We start from the raw sequence: 25603 nt of genomic DNA on the forward strand, positions 1-25603 counted from the left end.
ACAAAGAACATTTATTGAATCAAAGTGTCAAACTAAGTGCCTAACCCCAACCTGGGAGTTCCCCCATACCCACACGGGCCTGGCCAAGTTATAATGGAGACATCCCAGGAGCTATGTTAAACCAATTAGAGACTCTGCCTGGCTATAGAACCACCCTTCCTGTGAGAGAGGCAGGAAGGAAGAGAGTACTCAAAAAAGGGATGGGGAAGGAAGATAGAGAGAGGAGCTGCTGTGTTTTGATCTTTGGACCTAACCAGGAGACACTGCAAAGCTGATTCTCTTTAGAACTACAGATTCCAGATGGTGGTGAGTTTGTGTTATTGAAGTGAGGCCGCCTTGTTAAGCCAGCTGAGCTGGAGACAAGTTTAGGGTTTGAGTTAGGTTTTGCCAGACCCAAACCGTTCTGAGTAGCTGAGGAAGCAGAGCTTATTCGAGGTACCTGGGGCCCTTTTATCCTAGAGATTTAGATTCTAACCATCTGGGAAGAGGGTCATAATTTCCCCTTTCTCTATCCCCTTTCTTATTGTCTCTGGCTTTATTAACTCCACTTGTGTTGTATTATTGTTCCCATTAATAAAACCTGATTTGTTTGTGGAAAAGAGGCTGTTACTCTCCTTTCTTATTAGTCTGGGAGACATAACTGAAAAAGAGGCAGTTTGGAGAAGGGGTAACTCTGGACCTAGAGGTCTCTCATTATTTTCTGAACCCCAATATTACAGTGAACCACCCAATTTACTCTCCCCATACTAAATTTGGCCCTAACAGAAGGAAATGGCAAACCATTCTAATATCCCTGCCAAGAAAACCCAAAATGGGGTCACTAAGAGTCAGAAACAACTGAAAATGACTAAACAACAAAGGCTAGATATAGAGCAGGGTGCCAGATGCTCAGGGAGATTCAAAGATAAATTAGATGTGGTCCTACCCTCCTGGAATCTGATACTTCCTCAGGCAACTCTTCCCTATTTTCTCTTCCTCTCTAGGCAGATATCTTCTCCTCAGCTAGCTGTCAACCATTTTCAAATAAGATGTTAGGTATACATATTTACATTTTTACAATATCAGAGAAACATACATTAGAGCTGGAAGGGACATAGAGATCATCTAGTTCAACACTCAATTTCCTTTGGACACTTCTGTTAGACTTCTCTCTTCATCTTTAGTTATTTTCCCCCTCTATTCTTTCTCCTTTCCATTCCAACCTCGATTTTTTTTCTTACCAGTTTTAATAAATAAAAGTGAAAATCTCCAGATAATATAATCTATGAATATAAATGAAAGGCCCTTCCTGAATATTTTAAAAACTTAGAAAGAGGGCCTTCAAAAACATCAATTTGTAATAACTGGCCTCAATCAGATTACAGATAATCACCAGCCTTCACACTTCTGTGCAATTTTACTAGGGCTATATTTACATAACTATAAGACAACCAAAATCATCCAAACAGCCATTTGTTTGGTTGTTCGGCATAATAGACACAAGTCTGACTTTTTTTTTCTTTCCTTTCCTTTTTAACTTGAATTGCCTGGTTTCTTTGAATTACACAATCAACAGACAAAGATTTTGTTGGTAGTCACCACTCATGCTACCTTAAAATTTTCATTCCCCTGTTTTCTCCTTTGCTTATACAAGCTATATGCCCCTTGGGTGGGGGAGGGAGGTGGTGGTGGTAAATGTTTAACAACCAGCTTTCGAAAAATGCATGACACACTTTTAAGTTTAATTGGCATTCTTAATATTTCTCTATTATTTTCTTAAGTCTGGAAAATCAGCAAAATGATAAATCAAGCTCTACTTTGTAGCAATCAGTGACTTACAAGGTTTATCTGTTTACACTGAAAATTTTACAATCAGCTCTCAGAGACTGGTTCAAGCTAGTTCCAACATGGGACACTGATCAAGCTGCACCAGAACCTCAGGTAAATCCCTTCAAGAGAAGTCAAGAGATGACTAGGAGAGGTACTTCTCCTGTGGGATAGTGAGCCTTTATCTATAAAACTGGGATAAGAGCACCTGTCTCCCAGAGTTTTGGTGAGAACCAAATCAGACAAACAATATTTGTAAAGTGCTTAGAAAAGTGACTAGCGTACAGTAGACAATTAATGCTCATTACCTCTTTAATATCTTTATTACTTAATATCTTTGTACTATACAACAATAACAATTACCTCTAACTTTCAGACATCACAATAGCTTTACAACCATGACACATAATTTAATTCAGAACTTTATAGTCCCATGCTTTCCCCTTTATATGTGGGGATGCCAAGGTAATTATGCACATCCTTTCTCAGGGAGACACAAGAAAAGCATGACTTCTTATAGCACAAAGCCCCACCCTTGGAAAAACTATCTCTCCACAGGCTGTTTTGAAGGGACCAATTTTCCCTTCCTCTTAATTTTAGATCACATCTTGAACCTCACTGAGCAAGATATGGGTTATAAGAACATTATGGGAATTTTTTTTGTGTGAGGCAATTGGGGTTAAATGACTTGCCCAAGGTCACACAGCTAGTAAGTGTCAAGTATCTGAGGCTGGATTTCAACTCATGTCCTCCTGAATCCAGGGTGGGTGCTTTATCCACTGTGCCACCTAGCTGCCTATGGGACATTTTTTAATGGGATATCTCTTTAAAAATTGCCAGTATTGTTTTCTCCACTAACCCATGCTGATTAAGAAACTAGTCATTTCCATGGTGGGATCACCCTCATTTCTCCAGTAGATGCCATGGGATCACGGGTTTTTCACTGTCATCCAATTCAAATTCCTCATTTTAGAGAAGAGGATCATGAGATGTGGATTGATTTGCCCAAAGTTTAGCTGGTAGTTAGTGTCACAAGCAGGATTTGAACAAAGATCTTGCAACCCCAATCCAGAACTCTTTCCATTACACTACTGGGCATCATTAGATTATACAGAGATTTAAAAAAATTAAAAAACAAAAAACAAAACAAAACAAAAGATTATACAGAGAGATATCAAAAGAAGACTAGAAAACTAATGTGATCAACTATTGCCTGGAAGAAAGTAAAGGAAAAGACAGATACTCTCCACAGCTATGCTACAGAAGAGGCCTAATGTTTGAGGACTAATGTTCAAGGTCAACGCTTGTGCAACATCTCTGGGTGAGTTTGGAGGATGCCTTTAAGAAGTAAATCTTTGCCAAAACCATCTAGGAATAGCCCTACCACATGCAATCCTGAATTTTAGCCATGCCTCTACTTGTCTATTCCAAGATTATCTTAAGCATTCATGGACCACTAATCTAAAGCATGCCTAAATTATCCAAGTCCTAGTCCTGTTCAGTGTGAGGTCAAACCTTCTGTGTAGTCCCACAGCAGATCTGGCCTCTCAGAGATCTCTCAGATCTGTCTTCATCCAAATCTGCATCCCTCTGGGTTGCATAGAACCAGTCTTGTTCCAAGGAGCACCTTGACCTGGGTACATGTCTAACATGCTCATCATGGTACTTTCCCTTTCCCTTCTCTTCAAGTCTAACATATTTGAGTGACAGGTTGTCATGTTATTCCCAATAGGATGTCTCACATATATCTCTCCTGAGACAATATTTGTAGTGTTTAGTGTGGTGCCTGGCACACAGTAACAATAAATGCTTATTTCCTCATTGATATCTTTATTATTACGTAATCCAGCTTTCATCCTTTATCCTCCCTCTTTTCCTCCCTCTCTTCAGGTAATCACTTTTATAACAAAGACTTTTTTTAAATAAGAGATTTTTTTTAAATGAACAAAAAAACCCCCAAACAATACATTGAAAACACCTGACCTTAAAGTGTTGCATACTAATGGGGAAAAATAAGCACTATATTGTAGAAAATGTAAAATGGGATTGGGGGACCTGAAAAAATGTTCTGGTTCCATTTAACTGACAAACCCATTTTGGTCCATGGGGAATTCTGTTTGTCCATAGAAGAGTACATGCCTTCAACTAGCCATGTGATGACTGCTTGCATGCCTATCAGGAGGAAAAAAGTTGACTCTGGGCTGAATTCGAAGCTGCCAAAAGTCTCCAGGCGATGCATGGGCAGTAATTTTGTACTGAAAATTGCTTGCTGCAGGAGAGTGAGATTTGTGTGTTGATAAAGACTCCAATGAGGAATACAGCAAAGACTAAAATAAAATAGTTAGAAATGATGTAGATTTCCTTTTGGAACTATAGTTCAAATGTCCTTTACATGCCTTTGTAAGGTATGCATTTCTGATGTCACTAAAGGCAACATCAATCAAACCTCCCCTCAAAACCCTCACCAGGTAAAGAAATGGCAGATCTTGTTATTTCAGCCACCCTAACAATCAAATATCATTTGACTGCACAGCCTACCCAAGCAACTGTAAAGAAACAGGTTGTTAGGAGATCTGAAAAACTCTATGTTATTAAAAAAGAAAAACAATGACAATGCCCTGGCAATAAATAAATACAACCTAAGGTAGCAAAAAAATCAGAAGGGAACAGAGTTTTAATTCATGTCTGAAATGAATAATAATATATAGCAAGAGGAAAAAATGTTTCATGGTGTGGGCACTGAACTAGACTTTCCCTTGGATATAATCTTCTTTATTTCATGCCTATAAAATATTAGTTGCCTTGCCTCAGTTTCCTTATCTTTAAAATAGGAGTAATAGCACCTTTGAGAAGAGCACTGAGGATTAACAAGTTAATGTTTACTGCATTTTTTATGATAATAAAGTCTATAGAGAACTGAATAAGTGTGTGGTGAATGCAGAATGAGGTGAATAAATCAATACAAATAAAACTTCTGCATGCATTGTATATGTATACATAGGGAATAAATTATATTGAACATCATAATAAAATATTTTGTTGAGTGGTAGAAAGAAACAGAGCCCTGGAAAACATAAAATAGGTCATCCCTAATGAGTGAAAATATTCTACATAACACACTGCCCACTATCAAGTGCATTATTTATATAAAGCAGCTGCATTTTGAGTGAGCCATTTAATGTGTATTTATAAACATATATATATATATATATAAACATCAGTGAGACATAGTCTAGAGGAAAAAAGTGGTTGTTGTTTGAGCTATAAAACTGACTCTGCTTATACAACATTTGATAAATCTTCTCCCTTCTCCATAATGGTTATTATTCTAATCAACCTGAGGACTCTTAGTTTCATGAAGTTCTTGTGAACTAGTAGTCAGAAGATGTAGGGTTGAGTTCCAGATCTGCTACTACTTAGCTATGTGACATCGGGCAAGTCACTTCCTTCTTTTAGAACTCAATTTCCTTTTCTATAAAATAAGAGAGTTGTACCATATGAGCTGTAAAGTCCCTTTCATTTTCGATGTTCTATGCAATAGTTCCAGATGTTCCTAAGTATATAAGCAGTCAAGCTGCCTATATTATCTCCCTTCATGATTATGTCCAGATGTTAGGAATGAAAAAAATTCTTAGCACTAAGGAATCTCAGACTATCCAGCAGGAAGAATTCAACACAATTGGCAAATGCTTATTAAATCAGTATGTCATAGTGGGTAGAGAGCTAGCCTTATAGTTGGAAAGACTTGAGTTCAAATCCTGCCTTTGAAACAAACTAGATATTTGACTCTGGACAAATCAGGGCTATAGGCAACCCTCCAAGACTATAAGTGGCAGAGAAGGTACTGACTAGCATTGGTAGAGGGAAATTCCTCATCAGGAAGCTCCCTATGCCAATGAAATCATAGATCCAATGGCTATCTCTACATGTTGAACGTTGTGCTAAGTGTTGTAGGAGATATAAAGATATAGTTCTTTTCATCATGAAGTTGAAAATTTGCTACGGAGATGTCATAGGGAAATCTGAAGTAAGCTGGGGTGATTCATCAGAAGGGGAAGCAAAGTTTAGGTCAAAACAATTTTGGATGTTTAGCTGGTGCTATCATCTTCTAACTGTATGACCCTGAACAAGTCAATTTAGTTCTCTCATACTCAATTTCCTTAACTTCAAATTGAGTGATTTGGACTAGGTAATCACAAAGGTCCTTTCCTTCCAGATCTCAGTGATTGAGAATATAAAATTCTCCTGGTGTTGGCTGGCTTACTTTAATACTGTGCTTAAACCAGGATCATCTTTAAACTGAGCAGAACATCGTTCATTGTTCAGTGCTTGGCCCTGAAATCTGCCCAGATAATATAAAGAACTCTCTCCCATCGGGAGTGGAATGGAGGGTAGGCATGTATTATTGGCATTCCATTCTTCATCACTGCACCGCAAATCTGTCATCTACTTCCCCTACCTCACTTAGACAGGTGTTGTGCTCTTATATAGAGTTACTACAAAAGGACATGATGAATTAGTGGATATGTCAGAGGTAGAGCAGAACAGTGGATATGAGCAATGGTTTGGAGTCAAATGTCCAAGCTTCAAATCCATCCTCCCTTACTACTTCATACTTCTATGACTGTGGGCAAGTCACTTAATCTTTGTGGGCCTCAATTTCCTCATTTGTAAAATGATAGGTTTAGACTTGGTCCCTGCTTGCTCTAAATGTATGATCTTATAACATTCTTCTTGATATCCCATTTTTTCTCTAGTGTCCCAACACATCCTTGTTGGGGTTCTTATTGATTGATATATGCCCAAGGGACATGAGATCAAGAGCTAGAAGGGATATTAGATATCATTTGGTTTACATATACTTTATTATTTTATCATTTAGTTTGATATCATGTCATTCTTGTTTAGACATTTTTAGTCATGCCCAACTCTTTATGATTCCCTTTGGTGTTTTCTTGGCAAAGATCCTGGAATAGTTTGCAATTTCCTTCTCTAGCTCATTTTATAGATGAGGAACTGGGGCAAACAGGGTTAAGTGACTTGCCCAGGGTCACATAGCTAGTAAGTGTCTGAGGCAAGATTTGAACTCAGGAAGATGAGTTTTACTAGCATTCTATCCACTGCTCTACCTAGCTGCCTTATCACATCATCATAACAAAATGATATGCCAGGCCCCGTTGTTAAAAGACATACCCATATAGAAATGTCAGAATTTGAATTTCAACTCAGGCCCTTATACACCAAATTATTTTTCTGATACTCCATCTATTCTATGATAACAGTAAGGATAGAAATAAGATTTCATTGATACAGAGGAGGTCATCAGCTTCTCTACCACTTATAGTGTCACCCAGAGTACTAAGAGGTTAAGTGCTTAAGTACTAAGAGGTTAAGTTATTCAGTTAAGCCAACTCTATCCACTACACCACATTGTCTCTCTGGGGTAAAATTAGAATAAAAGGTAAATGTATAACAGCAAAAGCTACTCAGTAAAAATAAAGAACTCATAGTAAATACTACATCATTTATCTTGTGAAGTGTGGCAGCTATAGAAAAAAAGGAATGGAAGTAATATACTTTCAGTGCAATAACTCTGCTGGAAAAAATCAAGATATTAAAAGTACTAAAAAAATGCAGGTAAGTAAATAGATGTATAGCCTGCCGCGCCCAGTCAGCACTCAGTAAATGTTAAATAGTAGGGGGTAAGCCTGCCGTATTTAGGTAATTTGGCTGGTTAGCAGTTGAGTAAAAAGGTTATTCTGATGTCAAGCCTCTCTCTGAGAAACCCACCATTTTAAAATTACTTAACTGTGTTGATTTCATGCTCAAAAGATGATTGCCATGTCTATAAATTCTCACTAAATTCTCAGTGTTCATTTGGACATTCAATCAGAGCACAAAGATGAGCGAGGGCTGCAGAAGCCTTCCCAACATGCCAATCCATGTTATTTCTTCCCGTATACATATAGCTACTATATACAGTGACCTAGTTTCATGGATAGTAACATCAGCTAGGTGGTGTAGTGGATATAGTACCGGCCCTGGATTCAGGAGAACCTGAGTTCAAATACAGCCTCAGACACTTGACACTTACTAGTTTTGTGACCCTGGGCAAGTCACTTAACCTCCATTGCCAAGCCCCACCCCTCAAAAAAAAATGTATGGAAAGTTTCAGGGGCAGCTAGGTGGTGCAGTGGATAAAGCACTGGCCCTGGATTCAGGAGGACCTGAGTTCAAATTCGGTCTCAGACACTTGACACTTACTCGCTGTGTGACTCTGGGCAAGTCACTTAACCCCCCATTGCCCTGCCAAAAAAACAAAAAAAGAATAAAGGAAGCATGGTAAAGTGGAGAGAAACAACATTTGCCCTCCCTCTAGGGGAAAAATAGTGTATGCTTAAGGGAACAAGAGTCAGAAGGGTTTGAAAAGTCTGCATGACAATAATTAGCAAAGCCACACAGCTAACCTTTAGGTCAATGTAAGACTGTTAGCAGGGGAAATCTGTTGGTAATATTAGAATTGGGTGGGAGTTAAATGGGAAATATAAAGAGGATGTATGGGGAAACCTGAGGATTCATTTCTCTATGGGGTATGGAAACTATCCTGTGTATTATATCCATGCAAGAGGAGGAGAAACAACAACAACAAACAACAACCAAGTTGTATACCCTGATTGATTCTGCACCTGACAGAGAGACTGATAGATTTAGAGTGGCAGGGGATCTCTGGTATATTGGTAGAAAGTGCTTTATTATCCTATGATCTAGAGTTAATTCCTACTTCTAGTTCTTACTGTGTGGTGACAATTACTAATGTTGAGACCTTGGGCAAGTTACTTAATTTTTCAAGACTCAGTTTCCACATCTGTAAAATGAAGAACAATAGTATTTACACTACCTACATGACAGTGTTATTGCAAACAATGTGCTTTTTAACCTGAACTTATTAGAGATAAGTGACTTTTTATTATCATTCTACTAAGGAAAGGCCCTCTATAGCACTGGATATGGAATCAGAAAGGCCTAATTTCAAATCCTGCCGCAAAGTTACTAACTCTGTGACCATGACTTAATTTCTCTTGATTCCTTATCACTTAAATTCCCTGTTTCTTAGTTTCCTTTTCTATAAAATGAGGAATTTGGACTAGATGGGATTTCCCTTTGAGGTCTATATCTATGAGGTATGAGACACTTTGATAGACATCCCGTATTTAATTAATGTTGATCGATCGATTTCCATTAGAGTGGACAGATATAAATAATGACAATATTCTCATCCCTATTGATTTAAAGCAAATGGGCCAGAAAAGGAGGCAGAGATGGTGGGATTATTATTAGTGTTATTCTTCCCCAAGGAAGGATAACCAGTGTGACCTAATGATAGGTTAGGTACACACTAATCCAAAAACATCATGTTTTCAAAAGTCCGGAAACCGTTCCTAACCTTAACTGTCATATTTAACATCATTCAAAGTTATAAACAGCTTGCTAGAATTTTTGAAACAGTAGTCTCTTCATTAGATTACATTATCTTTGTTTTATTTTCAAACTTAGAAACTCATCATGTCCTAAACAAAACTCATTATCTGCCCCCCCAAAAAACAATATTCCTTCTTCCAAACTCCCTTATTTCTGTTGAGAAGACCCTGTTCACAACTGTGGGGTTTTCTTCACACTGCATTGCCAATACATTGCCAGATCTTGTTGTTTCTACAAACATAAGATCATTCTTGTCCATTTACAAGGTTCCCACATTAATTCTGTCTTTCATCATCACTCCTCTAGGCTACTGGAATACTCTGAAAATTGTCCTTCCTGCATAGAATGCCAAGCCTGGAGTCAGGAAGACTCATCTATACAAATTCACTTATTTATTTTTATTTTTTTATTTTATTTTATTTTTTATTTTATTATTTTCTTTTGCAGGGCAATGAGGGTTAAGTGACTTGGTCAGGGTCACACAGCTAGTAAGTGTCAAGTGTCTGAGGCTGGATTCGAACTCAGATCCTTTTGAATCCAAGGTCAGTGCTTTATCCACTGTGCCACGTAGCTGCACCCTTCATCTATACAAATTCAAATCCAACCTCAGACACTAGCTGTGTGACCATGGGTAAGTCATTTTAACCCTGTTTAACTCAGTTTCCTCATCTGTAAAATGAGCCAGAGAAGGAAATGGCAAACCACTTCAGAATCTTTGTATAGAAAACCCCAAATGGGATCATATAAGTGTCATACATTAGTGGAAAATGACTGAACAGCATCAAGTGTGCTCCTATCCCTATCTCTCCTCTACACAATGTTGCTTTGGGCAAACCACTTAACTTTCCCTCAGCCTCGGTTTCTTCATCTATAAAATGAAGGATAGTACTAAATGGTTTGATGATGAGGAATGGGAGGGGTATGAATTAGAGAGTGAAGAAGAAAATCCCTTAGTAAGCACAACTTAGATAAATAAACTTTCTAGGTCAAATCCAATTACAATGGGAATTGTGCTTAGTATGTTAGTGATCTAACATTGCTCTAAAAAGTAGATCATATAATTGAGCTTATATTGGTGCCATATTGTGATTTAGGGGTATAGTTCTAGTTGTTTCGATGAGATTTGGCCTGTAAATAAATGTCCTGGCTGTCTCAACCCATTTTAAATATTGCATGGGTAAGAAGGAGATAAAAAGAATGAAAGTGAGAAGCCCACTGCTGATTCCTGGCATACTTAATCATCACAAGAAACAAGAATGTGCTTGGGAAAGATGTACAGATTCTATTTACTTTAAACTTCCTGATTAAGTAAGAGCTTTCTTCTTAACCAGAGTTTTGAATGGTTTTTCCTTTCCTTCTCTATTTTTTCACTATATGTTTATATACATATATACACATATACATATGTAGACATGTGTATAGATGTATATATACATATATACATATGTGTATATAGATATAGGTCATGTTTCCATTTGGAATTTACATGAGAGAGAAGGGGGAGTTAGAGGGGGTGAGAAAGGGGTATAGGGAGGGAAGTTATATGAATAAATTCCAAATGGATATATGAACTAAATATAATAATGATAGATAGATAGAAAGAAAATAGATAAGAAAGATGGAAAAAAGATAAATTGGGTGTATCTAGGATAAGATATAGGACATATAGGATAGTCATATATGCTATCTCTCTTCTTACTTATAATATTTAGGCCATTTATCCACCTGGAGTTTCTCCTGATACATAGTATAAGATATTTAATTAAACTTAATTTTTGCCAGAATACTCTCCAGTTTTCCCATCAGTTTTTATAAAAATAGAGAACCTTTGAGTAATTGGGATCCTTATGCTAAATAATATTCCCCAACCCTGCTCATTTGTTTCTGGATCTTTTTTGCCTAATTATTTCCATCAAAAAAGTTTATGAGTATAATCTACACACGCACTACCTATGGCAATGCTTGATACATATTTTAGAAGAGACGAGAAAAGTTTTTGCAAATGATATTCTATAGCTAGTCACATTGTTATAGTTGTACAATTGAATTAAAGATATGGATATAAGATCCCATTGTTTGTTGTTGAAAATATTTTCCTTCAAAATAGTTTCTCTCAATACATGTCAAAATAATATAAGACGTCATGAAAGATATAACAATAAGGATAACTTTTTGATGATCCTCTAATATTAGTACTAAATGAGTCATAAACACGGACTGTTTAGTCACCAAAGGTATTTGTCAGTATTATGGTTGATATTTAGCACAGAGTCCAAAAGGAAGAGAGAGCTTCTATAGATAGCCTGGTCCTATAGACATTCCTCCTTTCAAATGGGATCTCTCTGAATACATCAAATCCCAAAATATTGCATTGCCTTCCATCAAAATAAAATATTGCTTAATGAAATTCAGCTACCTATCTACAAAAGAAAGCAAAGTTGATGAAGAGTACCTATTGTTCAGATAATGATATACAATTGGATGGAAAGCTCATAGAGCTATTCTGTAATTTAAAAGATTATTGATGGACACGCTAGATGGACAGTGAACTGGGTCTAGAATAAAACAGAATGAAGAAAGAAGTCAGAACTGATTATTTTTGGGAGTTATTTTTAAAAGGTTAATGCTTTTTTCTTTCTTTCTTTTTTTTTAACAGCAGGTAGGTGGCCTAGTATATACAGCAGGGGGCTTAGAATCAGGAAGACCTGAGTTCAAATCTTCTCTCAAACGCTTACTATCTTTGTGACCCTGGGCACTTCACTTAACCTCTGTTTGGTTCAGTTTATCCATATGTAAAAAAATAGGATCGATAACAGTACCTATTTTCCACTTGTGAGGATAAAGTGAGACAATAATTGCAAAACTCTTAGCACAGTGCCTGGCATACATCAAGTGCTGTTGTTGTTCATTCTTTGTTCTTGAAAAGGACATATAAATGTTAACTATTATCATTGTTAGTTAATTTTATCAACTAACAAAAATTTAATTTCTCTCTCCTACCTCCTTAGATCACTAAAAATGAATCAAAAGGAAATCAAAACCTTTGTAACAAATATGCTTCATCAAGCAAAACAAATTTCAACACTGGGAATGTTCAAAAAAAGACATGTTCCATTCTATACCATAAGCCCATTGCCTTTCTAACAGAAGGTGGAATGATGTACAGTGCAGGTTTCCACAAACATGTCTCACACAGACACACACACACACACACACACACACATATATGTATCTGTGTATATGTGGATTTATGTATGTATTTATGAAGCTCAGATGCAGAGATTTGATTACTTCTAAAAATGTCACAGAGTTGAAAAAAATAAGCTTTATATAGAAGAATCTCCTTCTCTTATTATGCTTTTGGTCCCCTCCTAAATTTCACGTCTTCTTACAACTTATTTCCCACCATGCATGTATTCTTTTTTCAATCATAAAACTATTTCATTATTTTCTAGTTACATGTAGAGATAGTTTTCAACATTTGTTTTTATAAGATTTCTAGTTCCAGATTTTTCTCCCTCCCTCCACCCTCCCCCAGACAGCAAGCAATCTGATATAGGTATATATATATATATATATATATATATATATATATATATATATATATATATATATATATATATATATATATATATATATATATATATATATATATATATATATATATATATATATATATATATATATATATACATATATATACATACATACATGCACACATATAGATACATATATATATATATAATCACATTAAACATATTTCTGTATCAGTCATGCTGTGAAAGAAGAATCAGAACAAAAGGGGAAAACCTCAAAAAAGAAAAAACAAAAAAAGTAGAAATAGTATGGTTCAATCTGCATCTAGATTCCACAGTTCTTTTTCTGGATTTGGAGAGCATTTTCCATCATGAGTCCTTTGGAACTATCTTGTACCATTGTATTGCTGAGAGGAGTCAAGTCTATCACAGTTGATACTGTATACAATGTTCTCCTAATTTTGCTCATCTCACTCAGCATCAGTTCTTGTAAGTCCTTCCAGGTTTCTCTGAAGTACACCTGCTCATCATTTCTTTCTTTCCTTTTTTTTTTTTTGAGGGGCAATTGGGGTTAAGTGACTTGCCCAGGGTCACACAGCTAGTAAGTGTTAAGTGTCTGAGGTCAGATTTGAACTCAGGTCCTCCTGAATCCAGGGTCAGTGCGCTATCCACTGTGCCACCTAGCTGCCCCCTGCTCATCATTTCTTACAGCACAATAGTATTCTGTTACATTCATATACCACAACTTGTTCAGCCATTCCCCAATTTATGGGCATCCCCATAATTTCCAATTCCTTGTCACCACAAAAAGAGCAGCTATCAATATTTTTGTACGTGTGGGTCCTTTCCCCATTTTTATGATCTCTTTTGGAAAAAGACCTAATATTGGTATTGTTGGGTCAAAGGGTATGCAAAGCTTTATAGCCCTTTGGGCATAGTTCCAAACTGCTCTACAGAATGCTTGGATCAGTTCACAGCTCCACCAACAATGCATTAGTGTTCCAATTTTTCCACAGCTTCTCCAACATTTATTATTTTCCTTTTTTGTCATATTAGCCAATCTGATAGGTATGAAGTGGTACCTCAGAGTTGTTTTAATTTGAATTTTTCTAATCGCATGTACTCTTTAATGCAATAACACTAGATTCCTGGCTATTGCACAAACAGTACACTCCATATCTCTGCTGTTGGCATTTTCATTGGCTTTCTTCAATGCCTGAAATGCTCTTCCTCCTCAGCTCTGCGGACTGCCTTCCCTAGATTCTTTTAAATTCCAAATAAAAACCCTATCATTTACAGAAGGTTTTTTTCAAACTTTATTAATTCTAGTGCCTTCTCTCTCTTGGGTATTTCTTATTTAGCCTGCAAACAGCATGTTTTTACACATTTGTTTGCTTGTTGACTCCTCCATTAGATTGTGAACTCCTTGAAGTCAGGGATTATCTTTTGTCTCTTTTTGTATCCCCTGTATCTAGCACAACATCTAGCACATAGTAGGGAAGCTTAAAAGTAAATTATGCATCTAGGACTCTGCTAGGAAAATTAGTGAGTCACAGGCAGTCTGAGCATACATTAGATAGCCCTATTATATTCTTTTTGCTAACAATAATTAATCAGTAAGTATTTATTAAGTGCCTACTCTGTGCCAGACATTGTCTATGTGCTAGGGATGCAAGTGCAAAGAATTGAAGTACGAAGAATGGGACAATCCCTATTTACAAGGTGCCAACATTCTAATGGTGGAAGAAAGTATGTGTAAAAATATGTGTAAACATATAACATTAATAAATACAAATACATATGAATAGTTAAGTATAAGCCAGTTTGGGGGGAATATCATTAGTAACTGGGTATCTCAAAGCACCCCTTAAACCAAGTACTTCTCCTAATTCTGGAGTCAGAGGCAAGTTCAAATCCTCTCTCTGATAATTACTATTAGTATGATGCTGGGTAATCTATTTAAGTCCCTCATGCCTTAGTTTCCTCATCTAGAAAATGAGGGAATTGAACTAGATAGATAACCTCTGAGATCTCTTCTAGCTCTAAATCTGTTTTCATATGATCTGACATTATAAATGTTTTTCTAAGAAATAGACCTGTGCCTCCAATTCCATTTATATGCTTATCTGAAAGAAATTAACACAAAATAAAGGGATTGATGTATGAAATGGCTGTTATACTTTTTTTGTTTTTGGTTTTTTTTTTTGGATTTTTTTGTTTTTGGTGCGGCAACGAGGGTTAAGTGACTTGCCCAGGGTCACACGGCTAGTGTCAAGTGCCTGAGGCTGGATTCGAACTCAGGTCTTCCTGAATCCAGGGTCCATGCTTTATCCACTGTACCACCTAGCTGCCCCTGTGGTATACTTTTTAATAAGAATATTTGTCCTTCTCCATGTATGGGACTGGCTCTGTGTGTTACTCCCTCATTCTGAACAACAATGGTAAAAAGCATCTCTTGACTTGGGTTGTGGAAGAACACAACCAGAAGGTGGAGACAGAGAGCAAGTCTCAGCAGCAGGTCCAGAGGCAGTGCTGCTCACAGGTCACTTTTTGCTACCCAGGGAATTCTAATGTGCATTGATTCTGTTTTTGATCAGAAGGTGTGAAGGTATGCAACTAAGAAGGTAGTCATGGGCAGCAACTAGGGCTTTCCCCCAAAATACAGTAAGATCCCTATGTCCTCAGAAACCATGGGAAGGTATTCCGAAAGGGTCTTCATTTTGGATGCCCATGTTGGGGTTAATACCTATCCAGTCACAGAGAGGAAATAAAATGTCTACAATGAAGCTATAAAGAAACAAAGAGATCAAAAGTTCACTTTTAAAAAATCCACCCCTCCCTTTTATTTGGCCTGTTTTACTGGAAGGAAGGGAATTAAGGAGGAGGAACTAATTGTGTTTCCATATGCTATGAGAAGGTTAATATAGCTTACTTAATATTATGTAAAGTATATTATAAACTTTTACCATTATATAAAATAGCTACTGCTATTTATTCAGCTTATTTGCCTATCTATCCATTGGAATGTGCAGTAAGCTCAGCAAAGGCCAAAGTTTGTAAGGTATATAATTGAATTAGGGACAGCAGGTCATGTATGATATAGCATTCTCTTTTAAGGAGGCTAGTTTTAGATGTAGGGGGTTTTTTTTTGTTGGTTTTTTGTTTTTTTTTGTTTTTTTGCGGGGCAATGAGGGTTAAGTGACTTGCCCAGGGTCACACAGCTAGTAAGCACCAAGTGTCTGAGGCTGGATTTGAACTCAGGTACTCCTGAATCCAGGGCCGGTGCTCCATCCACTGCGCCACCTAGCTGCCCCCTAGATGTAGGGTTTTTTTGCTCTTACTTTTAAAAATAAATTTCTTGATATTTTTACATAACTGTTATTCCTAATATGTCATTCTCCCCTTCCCACCTATCTCTTATAACAAAAACTAAAGGGAGAGCGCGTGTGTAAGAGAGAGAGAGAGAGAGAGAGAGAGAGAGAGAGAGAGAGAGAGAGAGAGCAAGAGCAAGAGCAATTGAGAGTGAGAGAGAGAAAGCTGTTCAGCAGTAGAAAATATATGGCTGTGGACTCAGAAGACCTGGGTTTGAATCTTCCCTATCACTTGGATTATCAGTCCCCTGATACTTAATATCTATGTGATCTTGGACAAATCACTTAATCAGTGTAAGCCTCTTCAACTTTCTCTTCTGTAAAATGAGAGTGTGGAACTGGGCAGAAAACTAACCAACACATCAGCTTAAACTTACAATATATGCAATGTTTCAATATATGCAATATAATCTCCTCACCTATGCAAAGATAAAAGCAAATTAAGGTCTTTCCATTTTTCTTTGGGATCAAGCTTCTTTTTTCTCTTCCTTTTAAAAAGTTTCTTTACATACAGCATAAGATTCTGCAGCATGAAACCTTTAGGCTCACAGCTTCACCCTCAGCCATAACCAAGTATTCACTGGATTCATTTTCTACATTTATTTTCTCTTTGCTCCCTTAATCACAAGCAGGTATTCTCTAAGATGATGATACCCATCAAGGTTATAATAATGGACTTGCTGAACAATCTCAGTCAGAAAACCAAGTCCCATTTCTAGAAAGCAATCCATCTTTCATCAGTTCAAAATAGTAAGTACGAAGAGTCCACACATAAGGGAAGAGTATGCAAGTGACAAGGGTCTCACTTCCTCTGATTTCTTACATAAACCCTCCAAAAATAGGATAGACTCTATCCTTAAGAGGTGAAGAGAGAGAAATAGAAAAGTTCATAGTAAAATAAAGCAACTGTGTTGGGCTTAAAGCAGAGAGACAGGGGAATTGTGAGCATGACAAAAGAAAATACAAAGGAAAAATGCTTCTGAAATAAATTACTAGATTCCATTTGCTCCCTTCAGGTGCTCTTGAAATGGAAGGGTTAGAGAAAGCAAAGAAGGTGGAACTGTTGTATCATTGGAGTTCCTGATAGCTCTCCTCAAGATGATATTGCCCTGTATATTGATTGATGAATTTCAGCTTGCATTTTTGGAACTGGAGTGTTTTAGAATCCTTTGGGAGTCAAAAAGTCCATCCTCTCAAGCAGTCTGAATAATGGCCCCTAATAGATTAAGCAATGTCAGAAAATCCCATAGCGAGCTGAAAAAAAATCAGGGAACAACATTTCTCCCATCCTAATCCTGACAGTTCCCTCCCTCCTCTGACTCCGATACATTATTGGGGATGGAAGTGCCAGCTCATCTCTCCCAAAGGAGTTGTAGGCAGCAGGAATCTGACTCTCTCATGTGAATCTCACTGGCTCCTCCATTTGTTTTCATTTTGTCACCAGACATATCTATTTAAACTACTTGGAAGGATATCTCAATAACATCCCTTTGTTGGGCTCAAGTAGATAGGGTATGACAATTTTGGTGCCCTCTTTTCTAAGCCTGACCTTGAACAGTGGGTCATATCACACAAAGACAAGAGGGACTTTCAACTGAAAAGCCTTGTCTTCTAGTTCTTGTCAATTTAATGAATGGGACAGACAACTGCTGAACACTAGCTAAGTGACATTTGCAGGTGAATGTGTAAACTGTAAGCCACATCCATTTATCAAAAATAAATTTGATAATAGACTATAAATAAAAACAAGTATCAAGGGAAAAATTGGCCACAAACAAATCTTCCTTCAATCTCCACTCCAATCTAATCCAATGTGCTAAAATCCAAACACCGAGGTCCATGTGAAATTGATTCTGTTTAACCTTTAATGATATTTCTTTTCAATGAGACTCCATCACTTTGACCATATTCTTCTGTGCCTAGGGTTGGACATACATACTGCATAGTGTTATGTCACCCATGGCCTTTATATCCTGTGAGGATAAATCCTATAATATTGTGAAGAAAAGCACCACCACATGTATTAAGTATATAAGATAGGAAATAGATAGCTAGGTGTGAGTACAACAAGTGTAAAAGTGAGTATCCTCATGAAACTTTATCAAAAGTTAAAAGGTCTGGAGGGGTTAAATGACAGAGACATTCAAAGGAAAATGGCAAGGCCTTCAGATTCAAAGCAAAGAAGGGTTACAAGAAGGGCAACAAATTTCCCAACTCCTATGTGGAGATAACAAAAATACTTAAAACTGAAAGAAGGGAAGACATTTCTACAAATCCTAAGTTAGGGTCATTCTCTAGCTGAACACGCACTGTAACACTCCAACTAAAAAGGGCACAGTTTCACCTAACCTAGGCAGTTGCTGAAGATTGAAAAGAATTGTTGCTATCCACTGAAGGCTGAACTCAGAGAGTTCAGCAAATTGACTCATCTACAGAAACTCAGTACTCTGAGAACAACTCAGTAACTGAGCAACTTGCCTGATCCAGGCTGGCAGCTCTAACCCAGAAGCAGAGGAGCCTGTGCAGCAGTGTCTGGCAGCAGCTGCCCAGCAGTAAATCAGCCTACCAGTGCATTCCAGTAGCAGCTGAACCTGGGAAGGACTCAGTATAGTAACTGAATGACTGAGCAGCAGATTGGCTGGCTCACTGAGACATCACACCCTGTAAGTAACCAAGCCACCACTCCAGAAAAGACATTGTGCCCTTCAAGAAGCCAACCTAGCAGAGCTATCTAGTTACTCCATTACCAATGCCATGCCCCAAAGGCAGGAAGTGTCATGACTAGGAACCTCTACAGAGGAAACAAGCATTGAGGCCTCTAACTTCTGGAGTTGCAAGATGCCTTAGCTATGGGTGTTCCTTATATTTCTGCCTCAGTATTAATGTACTTGATGTTCATTCCCCCTCTCATGAGCTTGTGTTAAGAGGATAGAGTTATTCCTTTACCTATGAAAGTTGTAGCATCCACTCCACCTTACCAGTGTTAAAGGGATTTGGACCAGTGACCTGGGGTGGGGGAATGAGAGGGCAGTCATATAATAAACTGATAAAGATGACAAAGTACATAAAAAATTGGATATGTCCTGCAAACACAGGCATATGAAGTGATTCAAAGAAAAGAGGGTATTCTTGTGAAAAATAAATCCACTTATATGTGTTAGGGACATTGGTTATTGCAATGATTAGAATTTTGTTGTTGTTCAGTTGTTTCAGGCATTTCAAAATTTTTGCGACCCCATTTGGGTTCTTTTGTTTTGATGTGGTTTTTTCTTTTTGGCAAATATGCTGGAGTAATTTACCATTTTCTTTTTTCAGCTCATTTTACATATGAAGAAACTGAGGCAAATGGGATTAAGTGACATACCCAGGGTTACACAGCTAGTAAGCATCTGAAGCCAAATTTGAACTCATGTCTTCTTGACTCCAGTTCTGGCTCTCTATCCACTGTGCCACTTAGCTGCTCCAATTACTAAAAATTAACTTCTTCATAATTTGGAACTTTCCATAACTTTAATTGGTCTATCTCTACCTGTTCCCCTGCACTAGAAGTCTTTAAGTAGAGACTGGGTAAGTATGTCTTAAATGTTTTAGAGGGGATTATTGGGCAGATATTAATCAATAAGCATTTATTATTATTATTATTATTATTTATGCATTAAATAATAAGTTCCACCAAATTCTATGATTTTGGTTTTCTTAGAAAACTACAACTGTTTGCAGACGGAGGATAAATAGTTCACTCCACTGTCAGTAAACATATGATTGATAAAGACCTGTGGTGAAGGAATGGGAATTAACTAATTCATATTTAATGAAGCAATTCATATTGACTGGGCATCTCACAGTGATACCTAAAAACATGTTAAGTGTTAATCATATCAAGGAAGCAGGGTTTTCAAACTTTTCAAATTTCCTGATTGATAGTCACCTAAAGAATATGAGAATAATATCTTTTAAAAATAGAACCTCAATAAAAACTTTTTTAAAAATTATGGAAATATAATGTCCCTTATTGGTAGTATATTGTAAAAACCAAGGAAAGTTATAATAACACTGTATGGTAGACAAATGTTGGTCAGACAATGTACAAAATATTGCATTTAGTGGTGGGTACCATATTTTAAGAGGAACATTGACAAATTGGAGTGATTATGTAGAGGGATAACAGATTGATGAGGGGCTTGTAAACAATGTCATATGAAGAATAGTTGACGGAACAAAGGATGCTTTAGTATAAAGAAGAGAACACTTGAGGGGACAAAGTACTTATATGAATATGATATGAATATTTAAAGGGTTTTCTTATTTTGTACTTCTCCAGAGATTAGAACTAGGATGAATAGGTGGAAGTTACAGAGTGGAAGATTTTTATTCCATTTAAGGAAGAATTTTCTTATAACTAGAACTGTCCAATGTGCTGCCTTTAAAAGAAGTGAGATTTACATCACTGAGATGTTTCAAGGACAGAGTAGAAACTTTACTATGATAGATGTGCTACAAGGGATTCCTACTATATATGTATTATAGATTCTGTGAAATAAAATATTCTTTTTAAATCTCAGATTGTATGATTTTATATTGCATGCTAGTTGTTCTAAAATGTTTTTTGTTTCAAGACCCCTTTACACCTTTATATAGAATTGAAGACCCTAAAGATATTTTAAGAGTGATATCTTTCAGTGTTCACTGTATTAGAAATTAACAGATATTTAAAAAATATTATTTTATAACAATGATAATAAACTCATTGCAAATCAGTACCAATAATATATTTTGATAAATAAAATATTTGAAAAAATGTAATCCCTCAGATACAAATAAAGTGAGAAGAATGGCATTGATTTACTTTTTATTTTTTTGCAAATTTCTTTGATTAGGATCTTAATAGAAGATATCTGGATTTTCAAATCTACTTCTGCATTCAATGTCTTACTTTCTGTGGTTTTGATTGAAGTATATGAAGACAATCTTCCCTCACACACAGAAACAAAGACATATACACACATATATGCAAAAGGGAAGATCATTTTATTAGGCAAATAATATCTTAGTATTCTTATGAAAATAATTTGGATTTGGGAGACCTTTAGAAGTTTACAATCACATTTGGAAAACTGCTGTTGTATGTGAATTTGATGTCATCCTTCCAGGAAACAAAGGGATGAACTCGATCAACTATGAAGCATATTCTAGACCAATGATTCAGTGAATTATCAAACATGTGCTTAAGCAAAATTTAAGTGAATGCAATTCTCTAACCTCTAGTTTGGGCTTGTATCAAGTTAAAAAGAAAAGTCCTTCACATGTCTAAGTGATGGGAGACAGAAGTCTTCTTATATAAGATGGCACATCACTCTTGAGGGATTCATTCAATGTAAAAATGTGCAGATGTTCAAATGTTTCCCCACAACATTCTCTAAGGAACACAGTGATTATTCTTAAAGTATTTGCTTCTATACTTTCCTGATATGGTGGCCACATACATTGCTAGCTATGGTGTGATCATACTTCTTATGTAACTCAAGTAACATGTCCTATAAGAGGCCTTTCCATGTTCTTCCAAGTTGTTAGTGCTCTCTATACCCTGAAATTCATAATAATACTTTAAATAGCCATAGAGAGGAGGTCCCACTTTATATTACAGTTCTTCTATGAGGTTCTTCTCTAGGGTTGGGGCAAAATTAACCAGATTTGAGAAAATCTTGACACCCTCTCTTTGGGGTCAAATTGCCCCCCAAATAAAACTCACCTCCACGAGTCTAGATCTGGGACTTTTTTTTTTTTTTTTGGTGAGGCATTTGGGGTTAAGTGACTTGCCCAGGGTCACACAGCTAGTCAGCATTAAGTGTCTGAGGTCGGACTTGAACTCAGGTACTCGTGAATCCAGGGCCGGTGCTCTATCCATTGCGCCACCTAGCTGCCCCAGATCTGGTACTCTTTATAGACAGGAGCTGGGACTCTTTATAGCTCTTAGATTATGCATGATATACTTTTCTATGCATATGATATATTTCTGCAAAGAACTTAACTTCCATGAGGCTACAGACTGTTTTGTCTTTGTCATTGTATCCCCAGGACCTCAAACAGTGCCTTGAATATAGTAGGTATTTAAGTATACTAGGTATTTTAGTATAGTAGGTATAGTTGGTATACCCATTTGATTAACTTTTTGTTGAATTTCTGAAATTGCTTGATTTCTTTAGAAATATCAGTCAAACAAAAGCACTTACTATTCATTGAAAGTTCCAGGCATCATGCAAAGTATCAAGGATACAGTCACAAATATCAGTTTAATCAAGAGAAAATAACATGTAAACAAACAAGTTACATGTAAGATAAATACAAAATAAATATAAGGTGATTTGGAGGGAAGTGAGGAGGAAGTCCCTAAAAAGGTAAAGGGAAGGATCTAGAAACTGGTGGGCTCAAAAAAGGTCACATGAAGAAGATGTACGAGAAAAGCAAGAAGCGCAAGAAGACAAGAAGTGGAAAAGAGAATTGGTGGAATAATAAGTATTATCCAAACTTGTTTTTCACCAGTGACCTCCATGCTCTCTTCCTGTCTCATTGTTTGTTGCACAAAGCATTTCAGATGCAGGAAGGCTAAGCAAGTGTTTGATTCTATCAGTGCATTTTGTATACACTGGATGTCACATCAATGTACATGTTTGTTGTAAAATAACAATGAAAATACATACGTTGCTAGGAGGAAACCTGTTCATTTTAGATCTTCTGATTAGTGATATTCTTATATGACTATATATTTGTTCCAAGTGTGCTGAGGGGCACCATTGGGGCCCTACATACAAAAATTCAAGATTTGTTGGGCATAGGGGAAACATGCTAAGTTGAAGAGCTTTCCCAAATAGGCTCAGGAAACATATAGCCTCAGTCAACTAATTAATCAAGTAGCACTTTCAAACATTTACTAGGTGACAGGAATTGTATTATTTGCTTTTTACAGTTATGTAGGTAAGAAGTAGACTTTTTTTTCAGGGCAATGAGGATTAAGTGACTTGCCCAAAGTCACACAGCTAGTAAGTGTCAAGTGTCTGAGGCTGGATTTGAACTCAGGTCCTCCTGAATCCAGGGCTAGCGATTTATCCACTGTGCTACCTAGCTGCCCCTGGGACATGATCTTAAGTTGAATGTGGCATTCCAATAGCCACATATTTCATCTTTAAGATATTAAACCAATGCCTTGATTGATTCCCTTTTCCCCCGAATTTGATTATACTTGCTTGGGCACTGTGTACGCAAAGCTTGTGTGCTTACTGATTGTGTATAATTTTCCATATACATGTCATACTCAAAGTATAATTCTCTATCTGTGTAGTTGTATTGGCTGATATGTTTGGGGAAGTGATAATACATTTATCATATTCAGTACACTAACAAATACATGAATCTGGTAATATCACTGTCTATGAAAGGTTTATTTTGTTGTCTATATTGTACAATTGTGCAGGTGTTCCCAGAAAACTAGAAATGAAGGAACAGAGGAGACTAGAACTCATTACTGCTTAAGGATTTGAATTTTTCTTTCTCCTTTTTTAATTGAACCATTTCAAACAAAACCCCTGACTAATGTAATCCTCACACAATGCAGGGTTGTTTTTTGTTGTTGTTGTTGGTTGTTGTTGTTGTTTTTTTTTTTTTTGGATGTCTTAAGGATAAGAAAGAAGGAAGTAAAGAAGTTGATAATGCAGGTACCAAGGAAACTAGAAGAAATGGCTTTAAGGGAGTCCCTGACAACTCGACACTGCAAAAGAAGAGAAAAGAGGGAGAGAAGTAAACAGATGGGGCCAACACAGCTTTGCTCTCTGGGTTGCATTGTGCACTTATTATTCACATGAGGACTAATTTATAAACCCTGCTAGTGTTTATAAACTCCACTGTCCTAATGGAAACGAAAACATTAATACAACCAGAGGATTCTTCACTTTCCAGGTTTTAATTAAAATCACAGGCGTTAAGGAGCGAAAGTGTCTTCATGGAATACAAGTCTAATGAAGTATTTCCTTGCACAGCACAAATCTCTGTGTGCAGCCCCAGCTTTCTGGCACCAGCCATTTGAATAACCGACCCCCATGTAACCAGGAGAGTTCTTTCCGAATATTAGAAAAACAAATTATCCTGCAATTTATTTCAAATAAATATAGTTGCCAAGTCAGAGCTGGGGGAGGGGGGAATAATATCAAGTAACAGGGAAAAAATACAGTATAAAAACATGATAACTTAATTGACTAACGGGAGGCAATAGTGTTCATACCACATGCCAAGGAGAGAAGCTTGGAAGAGAAAGAATGATAACAAGGAGGAGAGAGAACTTATGGGCGTGAGGTAAAGGCAATCATAGCAAGAGAAGGAGAGGGGAAGAAAGAAAGAAAGCGTGACGGCAGATGGAAACACACCAGCAAGAAATCGAGCCTTGGTGTTAGTTGTGTCATCCAATACTGGAGAACAAATGTGTCAAACCACTAGAAAGCAAATTGGACTGCAGTTGCACTGCTGGTGTTAATGAGGGGATTCAGTTCTCACATCTCATTTTCATTTAATCTCTTAAGGGTGGTTTCTTAACTTCTACAAAGTCTAGCCAAATTAAGGACTTGGGAAAATCAAGTTGGCTCAAGTTCAGTCTAACCAAGTTAGCAAGTAGAAGGAAGCATCTGTAGAATATATCTAGAAATGTTTTAAGCTCTTCAGTCGGAAGGAATGTGTTTGGTATTTGTGGCATTCTTGCTATGTTTTCCTGAAGAAACCTTTGTTATTGTTTCTGTGAGTAGCCTGGACATGCTCATCACAGTAATGGAAAGGCAGTTGTTGATTTAATTTTGATCTCTGTCTTCTCTCTGGTAAAGCATTCTATTGACCTATTAATCCTTTATCAGTATAATCAAATTTATTGGAGTCCCTGAGTGAATGAGTGAAAGAATGAACAAATGAATGAAAAAAAAACCCACTTATTGTGTCCCTCCTATGTTCAAAGAGAAGTGATATGTACTGGGGATGCAAAAACAAAGTGAGACAGACAGGCTTTTCCCTTAGGCATCTTATATTACAACAGTGGGAAATAGCACATATAGGGCCATAGTAGCCAGGGAGGTGTGTTTTGGTTTGGGAAATTGCAAAGAATAATAAGGCAGCTACTGATGGTTGTTATTTGTCCTTCCTTCTCTTTTCTTTATTTTTTTAAATTTTTTTTTTTGTCGTTCCTTCTCAAAGAGGACCATGACATTAGAGTGATGTCATGACTTACAGTGAATTGGATTTAAGTGAGGGAGGACTGTGCAAGGTCATCAACTTCACTCTCTTCTCCAGAGCCATCTGGGTCCAAGGCAAGATATATATGTATCGCGACAACTGGAGATGGCTCCAGATGTTTTAAGGCAGTAGGGGTTATTTGACTTT

The sequence above is a fragment of the Dromiciops gliroides genome, chromosome 3 (assembly GCF_019393635.1).
Source record: "Dromiciops gliroides isolate mDroGli1 chromosome 3, mDroGli1.pri, whole genome shotgun sequence".
NCBI classification, from domain to species: Eukaryota; Metazoa; Chordata; class Mammalia; order Microbiotheria; family Microbiotheriidae; genus Dromiciops; species Dromiciops gliroides.